Raw genomic sequence first — 9,944 nt, 5'->3', positions numbered from 1 at the left:
TTCAATGATAGACATAATGAGTAAGAAGAATCAAATAAGGCAGAAAGATAAAATTTTCTCTAATCTGAAGAGATGGGAGAGTACTTGAGTATCTTGTTTTATGATTATCTTAGGATTATGAAACCATGTCACAATTGATCCTCTAAGGACACCTTAGTTCATTTTGTTTGGCTAAGGAGAGGAATCGTGAATTGTTGAAATGGTTAGATCAAAAGATAAATTATACTTCGTTCCAAAATTAAATCTTAGAGTCATACTCCAAGATTAAGCCTTGAGTGACATAATCTTAAGGAAGGTTTAAAACACTTGTTAAATGTAGAGTAAAATGTGTTCTTACTCTTGTACATTTGAAATTGGTAAGTTGTGATGTTTTGGATAAAACAAAGACCAACTAAGATCAATTGTGAGAAGTGTTTAACTTGATAAGAATCTGCACTAACTCTTCAATATTCGTTTTTTGTCAAGGAATGGTTTTGACAAACAGAATCTTATATGTCAAGGGGTCAGTGGGAGTCTTAAAAGGATCTTAAGATAGATTTAAGAACTAATCAAGAGTTTTGTTAATCACTAGACCACGACTTGAGGTTTGTAACCTGTCGTGTTGACATATTCTATGCCCATTCCAGTTAAAAGTTGGTTTTGCATTGGAGTTCTGAGAGTTCTCAACTAGTTGCATAACAACTTGGAAGCAATGGCAGGCCCTTGTGCTACCAGGTGGCAAGAAATTAAGACTGCACAAGTTCAGTCCATATGAATTTGGATTTGTCATTAACCTTGTCATGTGATTATGGTTATGTCAAACTCACATGGATAGGAACACATACACCATCAAAACCTAAGTGTCATAAGGTTTCTCTTCGATTCATGAAAATGATAGTGAGGAAACTCTTTCACTAAGTAGATTTAAGTGGATAGCAAGTGTGAAGTTTGCATTCTCATGTCGTTAGTGGAGCGTGTGTGGTTAACCGGCACACTAACTAATGAGAATGGCAAAGGTTTAGACTCACATGTGAGCTATCTAAGGAAAGTTTTAGACTCCAGGTGTATGATTTGACAAAGTCTTATCAAGGCAATCTAGTATCAGAAATCTGACTGATTTCTAGGTACATGTAAAAGCTAGTGGGAGCATAAAGTGTTATGCTAGTTAGATAATAATCATTATGCAATGGGAGCATGATCATTATGTTGCAAGTTAGCAATGTTAATTATAGAAAACAAAAGTTTCAACTCGCTTTGAAAAAGTTGTTTTACTATAATTAAGGGAGAGAAATTTATACTTCATTCGAGATTTTAATCAACTTTAGTCAAGAATATATATGAATGTTATGTTGGAATGGTTCAACATAAGGAATTTCTATATATGTTGCTTTCTCAAAATTCGATTATGATTACGGCATCCCTCTTCATAGTTCGAATTATGAGAACATGGCAAATAAAAATTTTATAGCATGAATCGTATCCCATATGCTTCTGATATAGGATCGATTGCATATGTTATAATATCCATCCATTCTAAATTTTCCTAATGCTTAGGGCGTTAAGAAGGGAAAAGGGATTAGAACTGGATATGACTAAGATGATTAAGCAATTGTCGAGAACAATTTGGGGTTTTCCAAAGTTTGGTTACTCATGGACAATTGGAAGTATAGAGTAAGGATCGTATTGACATATTTTGGAAAGAGGCAACTCTTGTTCAAAAGTGATGGTCAAGATGGGAATATGGAAATGTTTCCATAGGTGGAAGTTATTATTTGAATCTGTGTAAGATTAAAGAACTTAATGCAAAGAAAGATGTTCAAAGGAATGTACTTTGAATTTGAGACTTCATCTCCATGGAATTGCTTTCCATTGGAATACTTTGTAATGTTTGTTGCCAACTCTTTGTGACTTGTGTGAATATCATTACAAGAGGATCATTGCATAGATTACGGTAAATGACAAGAACTTGGTATTATTACATTTACAATAAGGATTGGGATTGCGAAATGAAAATCATTGAGGTCATGTTCAATTGATATACATTTCACAAAGTGATGACCATATGTAAACATAGTGTGCATACTTGGAGTATGGCATAGCTATTGTTTAGAGAAACATAGTATGCATGCTTGGAGCATGGCATCACTACTGTTTCAATTCAAGTATTAAGTTGATTAATCGAAACATGAATAATGAGTGATCAATATGGTGCTTAGATAAAAGGTGTTTTATTTACGCTCAAAGTTTTGAGGCCATATAGGACTAGTATTATTTTGTGTTTCACTTTGCATGTTTTGACTTCCAAAATAACTAGGTCATTCTCCCGAATGACCAAGTTATTCAAACCATCCACAGTCGTTCATATGTTGGAAGTAGATATGAATCAAGACTGTCGTGAATTTGGCTTGTATGATTTGTCTAAAGTGCTTTAGACAATGCAATAGTTGCTACAACATTCATGAGTACTCATAAGGGCTGAGTATTGGATTCAACCCACGCTCATTTGGATTCACTTCATGGATTTTATCACGAGTGAATCATGAGACGATAATATCTTATATTCTTCAAACCTAGAGATATGAGTTGTTGACTATGAGTTGGTTATACATTGATTGCACGTAAACGCATTGGTAACTCGATGTTATAAAACGTGCCTTTGTGTATGATTCAACAAATAGTTAGTACAAGCATATGAGTCAAAGTTTATCCATTCCTTTTACCTTCGGGATAAAAGCGATATTTGTGGGCCCCTTGATGATTTAGTGATGACAAAAGTAAGTGCTCGACCTGGCCTGGACTGATTTGATTTGTTCAATTAGTCAGTCGTCATAAATCAGAAATCGGGAAACAACAAATGGACAGAGAGAATGATTATAATCCATTTCTCAGTCCATATGATATCTAGAATGGAGGAATATATGATCACTTATCTAATGGAAAATTCATTGACAGAGGTCAGAGTTCATCGACAAGGTCAGAGATCGACAGAAGCTTTTGAGAGCTACGATTGCTAGTCGGGTTCTGAAGTCATACTTGCAATAACAGTTTTAGACTTATCCAAGTGGGAGACTGTTGGATTAATGTCTAAGTCCATAACTATAATTGGTAAGACTTGACCCGACCCGGCATGGTCCATTTGGGTTGCATGGCATCATGCACTTAGATAGACTAAAATAAGAGAAATAACACTTAAGGTTTATTAATATATTATAAGTTCTAATATATTAATAAGATTATTTAATTAGTATTGATCAATAATTGATTTAGAATTAATTATGTGATCAAAAGAAGAATAATTAAATATATGGGTTGATTGTGTAAATCATCCGTACTTATATAGTGGGCTAATGCTCCATGGATTATCAAGTTGGGCTCAAACCCATTGGATGCTCCATGGTGTATTTGAACCCATGGATCCAAGGAAATGGAAAGCCATGACAATTAGGGTTTACCCTAATTGTAACAACTATATAAGCATCTTATTGATGTGAGAATCGGCCACGAGATATGCATGGAGGGCAAGCCGATTCTTGAAGTGTTCTAATTTCTCTCTAAGTTATTCCAAGTGCTTATGGTGTTGTGTGAACCATTTGAGGTGTCACACTTGGGGCACTAGGCACTCAAGCTTCATGAAGACAAGCACCAACAAAAGGTATGTTATTCTAACTTGTGTTATTCAAAGTTTTGTATGCTAGAATAGAACAATACCTTGGAAAGTTGATATTTGCATGTATAATAGAGAAAACATAGATCCAATGTATTTAGGGTTGCATGTACACTTAGGAGTGTTAGATTGCTCAAAACCCAACAGTGGTATCAGAGCCTAGGCTTGTTTTCTTGTTGTACTTGCTTAAACTGCTTAAAAATCGACTTTTGGTGCTGTCTGCCCAGCAGACTCGCCGAGTCCATGAAGGGACTCGACGAGTCCAAGGCAAAATGCATCCAACTCGCCGAGTTTGTTCATGCACTCGACGATTTGGACCCCCAGACATCATATTTTCGAGTTTTGGTGCTGAAATTGGTCTAGAATCATTACCTTTGACTGTTTTGGGCTTATACAACTTGTTTTGAATGTGGTAATGATTATGTTAAACCAATTTCAATGCTATAATAAAAGTTTCAAGTTTATATGTGTTCATGTTATTCTTGAAAAATCATGCTTATGAGTTTTGCTAGATCATAGGAATTGTGTGCAAATTATTTGTTGATATAATTCATGATCTTGTTGAAAATTGTATGGAGTTCATAACTTGTCCTCAAGTTATGAATTTTCAAGAATTTTATGTTTCCTTGATTTATGAGTTAGTTTAGATTGATAATGAAATAATTATGTTTTAGTTGTTTTCAATCCATATTAGTCTAAAAGAAGTTCATAAAATATGTTTTTGTAACTTGTCTTCAAGTTATGTGAAAAGTCATATTTATGAATCTTAAAAACTCATAAAAGTTTTGTAGGTTACATAAAATGTAAGAGTTTTTTCCATTAAATAGTTTAATGACTCCATAACTTTTCCTCAAGTTATGGATGTTGAAGAGACACTTCTTTAAAGTGTTTTTAAAGAATAAGGGGTTACATTAAAATGAAGAGTCTTCATTTTAATGAACCATTAAACTCATAAGTTATGATTTAAAGAGTCTTGAAATAGTTTCAAAACTTGCCCTCAAGTTTTGGAATTTGAAAAGTTACTCCTCATGTATACTTTAATTCCAACTTGAACATTGAAATTTTAAAAAGTTTAAAATTCAACCCTTATACTATTATTATAATTTTAATTATATTGATATGTATAAGAGGAAGTCAATCTTACCGTTAGTAGGCCTCATTCACGAAGCCGGTCTATAAGGGGGGTATAAGGTTACTGCCTATAAAATGGCAGTTTAATGGGTGTCCACTCTCACCCACCGCTTCCTTGACTAGTGGAGGTTCGTTAGCCGAACGGGTAGGAATGGACTATAATTCTCCCTTCATTAAAAGTATAATGAAAAATACTAAGTAACTAAACACTTATAAATTCCCAATCTTAGTTACTTAGGAAAATGTGAAAAGGTGCTAGCCCATAAAATTACACTTTGTACCTTACCAAGTCGTTAGTGGAGCGTGTGTGGTTAACCGGCACACTAACATGGACTAGTAAGAGTGGCAAAGGGTAACTTGACTTTATTATAGATCGGTGGAGCGTGTGTGGTTAACCGGCACATCGATTAGGTAATATTCTTAAGGATACCAAGTCAATTTGTATGGTTATTCACACCTTGTTTGTGATCATCGGCATCCCAGTCACAAATTTGAGAGGGCACAATCGAGATTCAAACATGCCATTGAAAAGTTCAATGTATCTCAAAAGATCTAGGAGTTTCAAAACTAATAAAACCTAATAATAAAATATTTCGTTTTCATTGTGGAAATTGGTAAATCGTCATTTACCTACCTTCAACTATTTTATAATTTGGATTACGGAATAGGTTGTTGGGTCCTAGCCTTAATATTTCATATTGGGTGTTATATTAAGGAATTTAAATCAACTAACTTGAATTTCTCCCATTATAGATGTCTAGTTTAGACAGTTATGGTCTTCCCAAATCTTTAGGAACAAACTTCCTAATGAAGATGATATCCCAAATGGCAATCAAGGTGAAAGATCAATCCCTTTGTTGGGAATTTGTGGGACTAGAAATCATACTTCACTTCATCCACCTCCTCCAATAAATCTCCATAACCCACAAGTTTTAAGACTTGATAAGTTCTAAGTCACTCAATCCTTATTGGCAAGAAAAGTCTATATGTGCTTAGATCTTGGGGATTAAGCCACATATTGACAAGTCGGGAGAGTCGAGTGTCAAAGTCTCGAGGTATCTGGCTGCTGACTTGGTTCTTCAGTCACTCCCTGATGACAAGTCGCGACAAGACCCTTAATGATCTTACATGATTGCTTGATGATGCTAAATCAGCAATGATTTGGAGCATTCGTAAAGCAAATTGGATTGGAAGATCTACTTTCCAAACCTATTTGGACATTGAAAATGGTGACATTAGAGGTCCAGGAAAAACTTTCTCTTCCCAATGGAAAGGGATCGGCCATAGTCAAATCGGTTGACCAAATGGTAAAGAGAAAGGTTAAGTCTGTGATAGTCCCATGTACCATTTCCAAGGAAACCATATGCTTCTGTTGCCAAAGGAAAGACATTGGTTCCGAAGCTGCTAAGTTTACCTGAAACATCTTAAGGATGGTAAGGTCAATAGGTTTGACTCTACTTCAAGTAAAGTCCATTGTCTAACTCTATTAAGTTTCTATTCTGAAATTCTTATTGCATAATGTGACGAGGTCACATGTTGATGTTTTAAGAATCAAAGAAAAGGTGAAGAAACTTAAAGGAAGTATATGCTGATTCTGATCGCGAAGATGGATTTCGATCGCATGGTTCGGTGATCAGAATTTTGAGTTGTTACTTAAGAGTTATGATATATTGCTTAGGAATAGATAACAACAAGTTTTCCATATGGATTGTAAGGATAGATTTTTCCCGCAAAGTTTTTAAATAAAAGAAAAATGGTTTTGATTTTATTTATTTTACGTATCCTTACAATGACATTTGTGAAAAATTGTTGATTATATGTTTCCATTGATAAGCAATATGGGTAAATGGATTTGATTCTTTGATTAGTGGAAGTGTCATAATTTATCAAATAAGGAAAAATTCTCATCACCCGAGTTTCAGTTGGATAGAAACTTGGAATCATGCAACTTGTATTGTATGATCATGAGAATTTTTTATATATTTGGGAAATTAAGTCTAATTCCTTGTTCACATGTATATATGAATCAAGTGAAAGACAAAGGGATCAGATACACTTGGGTGTGCGCTGATCAGGTCCACCACAAAGTTGATAAGATTATTCATTATGATTTACTAAAGTTTAGTAAATGTGGTTATACTTACAAGTTTATGTATAGTTCTGGATCATTGGAGAAGTTTCAATGATAGACATAATGAGTAAGAAGAATCAAATAAGGCAGAAAGATAAAATTTTCTCTAATCTGAAGAGATGGGAGAGTACTTGAGTATCTTGTTTTATGATTATCTTAGGATTATGAAACCATGTCACAATTGATCCTCTAAGGACACCTTAGTTCATTTTGTTTGGCTAAGGAGAGGAATCGTGAATTGTTGAAATGGTTAGATCAAAAGATAAATTATACTTCGTTCCAAAATTAAATCTTAGAGTCATACTCCAAGATTAAGCCTTGAGTGACATAATCTTAAGGAAGGTTTAAAACACTTGTTAAATGTAGAGTAAAATGTGTTCTTACTCTTGTACATTTGAAATTGGTAAGTTGTGATGTTTTGGATAAAACAAAGACCAACTAAGATCAATTGTGAGAAGTGTTTAACTTGATAAGAATCTGCACTAACTCTTCAATATTCGTTTTTTGTCAAGGAATGGTTTTGACAAACAGAATCTTATATGTCAAGGGGTCAGTGGGAGTCTTAAAAGGATCTTAAGATAGATTTAAGAACTAATCAAGAGTTTTGTTAATCACTAGACCACGACTTGAGGTTTGTAACCTGTCGTGTTGACATATTCTATGCCCATTCCAGTTAAAAGTTGGTTTTGCATTGGAGTTCTGAGAGTTCTCAACTAGTTGCATAACAACTTGGAAGCAATGGCAGGCCCTTGTGCTACCAGGTGGCAAGAAATTAAGACTGCACAAGTTCAGTCCATATGAATTTGGATTTGTCATTAACCTTGTCATGTGATTATGGTTATGTCAAACTCACATGGATAGGAACACATACACCATCAAAACCTAAGTGTCATAAGGTTTCTCTTCGATTCATGAAAATGATAGTGAGGAAACTCTTTCACTAAGTAGATTTAAGTGGATAGCAAGTGTGAAGTTTGCATTCTCATGTCGTTAGTGGAGCGTGTGTGGTTAACCGGCACACTAACTAATGAGAATGGCAAAGGTTTAGACTCACATGTGAGCTATCTAAGGAAAGTTTTAGACTCCAGGTGTATGATTTGACAAAGTCTTATCAAGGCAATCTAGTATCAGAAATCTGACTGATTTCTAGGTACATGTAAAAGCTAGTGGGAGCATAAAGTGTTATGCTAGTTAGATAATAATCATTATGCAATGGGAGCATGATCATTATGTTGCAAGTTAGCAATGTTAATTATAGAAAACAAAAGTTTCAACTCGCTTTGAAAAAGTTGTTTTACTATAATTAAGGGAGAGAAATTTATACTTCATTCGAGATTTTAATCAACTTTAGTCAAGAATATATATGAATGTTATGTTGGAATGGTTCAACATAAGGAATTTCTATATATGTTGCTTTCTCAAAATTCGATTATGATTACGGCATCCCTCTTCATAGTTCGAATTATGAGAACATGGCAAATAAAAATTTTATAGCATGAATCGTATCCCATATGCTTCTGATATAGGATCGATTGCATATGTTATAATATCCATCCATTCTAAATTTTCCTAATGCTTAGGGCGTTAAGAAGGGAAAAGGGATTAGAACTGGATATGACTAAGATGATTAAGCAATTGTCGAGAACAATTTGGGGTTTTCCAAAGTTTGGTTACTCATGGACAATTGGAAGTATAGAGTAAGGATCGTATTGACATATTTTGGAAAGAGGCAACTCTTGTTCAAAAGTGATGGTCAAGATGGGAATATGGAAATGTTTCCATAGGTGGAAGTTATTATTTGAATCTGTGTAAGATTAAAGAACTTAATGCAAAGAAAGATGTTCAAAGGAATGTACTTTGAATTTGAGACTTCATCTCCATGGAATTGCTTTCCATTGGAATACTTTGTAATGTTTGTTGCCAACTCTTTGTGACTTGTGTGAATATCATTACAAGAGGATCATTGCATAGATTACGGTAAATGACAAGAACTTGGTATTATTACATTTACAATAAGGATTGGGATTGCGAAATGAAAATCATTGAGGTCATGTTCAATTGATATACATTTCACAAAGTGATGACCATATGTAAACATAGTGTGCATACTTGGAGTATGGCATAGCTATTGTTTAGAGAAACATAGTATGCATGCTTGGAGCATGGCATCACTACTGTTTCAATTCAAGTATTAAGTTGATTAATCGAAACATGAATAATGAGTGATCAATATGGTGCTTAGATAAAAGGTGTTTTATTTACGCTCAAAGTTTTGAGGCCATATAGGACTAGTATTATTTTGTGTTTCACTTTGCATGTTTTGACTTCCAGAATAACTAGGTCATTCTCCCGAATGACCAAGTTATTCAAACCATCCACAGTCGTTCATATGTTGGAAGTAGATATGAATCAAGACTGTCGTGAATTTGGCTTGTATGATTTGTCTAAAGTGCTTTAGACAATGCAATAGTTGCTACAACATTCATGAGTACTCATAAGGGCTGAGTATTGGATTCAACCCACGCTCATTTGGATTCACTTCATGGATTTTATCACGAGTGAATCATGAGACGATAATATCTTATATTCTTCAAACCTAGAGATATGAGTTGTTGACTATGAGTTGGTTATACATTGATTGCACGTAAACGCATTGGTAACTCGATGTTATAAAACGTGCCTTTGTGTATGATTCAACAAATAGTTAGTACAAGCATATGAGTCAAAGTTTATCCATTCCTTTTACCTTCGGGATAAAAGCGATATTTGTGGGCCCCTTGATGATTTAGTGATGACAAAAGTAAGTGCTCGACCTGGCCTGGACTGATTTGATTTGTTCAATTAGTCAGTCGTCATAAATCAGAAATCGGGAAACAACAAATGGACAGAGAGAATGATTATAATCCATTTCTCAGTCCATATGATATCTAGAATGGAGGAATATATGATCACTTATCTAATGGAAAATTCATTGACAGAGGTCAGAGTTCATCGACAAGGTCAGAGATCGACAGAAGCTTTTGAGAGCTACGATTGCTA

This window comes from Lactuca serriola, chromosome 3, assembly GCF_051521515.1.
Source record: "Lactuca serriola cultivar US96UC23 chromosome 3, Lser_US96UC23_V15, whole genome shotgun sequence".
Taxonomy (NCBI): domain Eukaryota; kingdom Viridiplantae; phylum Streptophyta; class Magnoliopsida; order Asterales; family Asteraceae; genus Lactuca; species Lactuca serriola.
Note: the sequence above shows the minus strand (reverse complement) of the source record.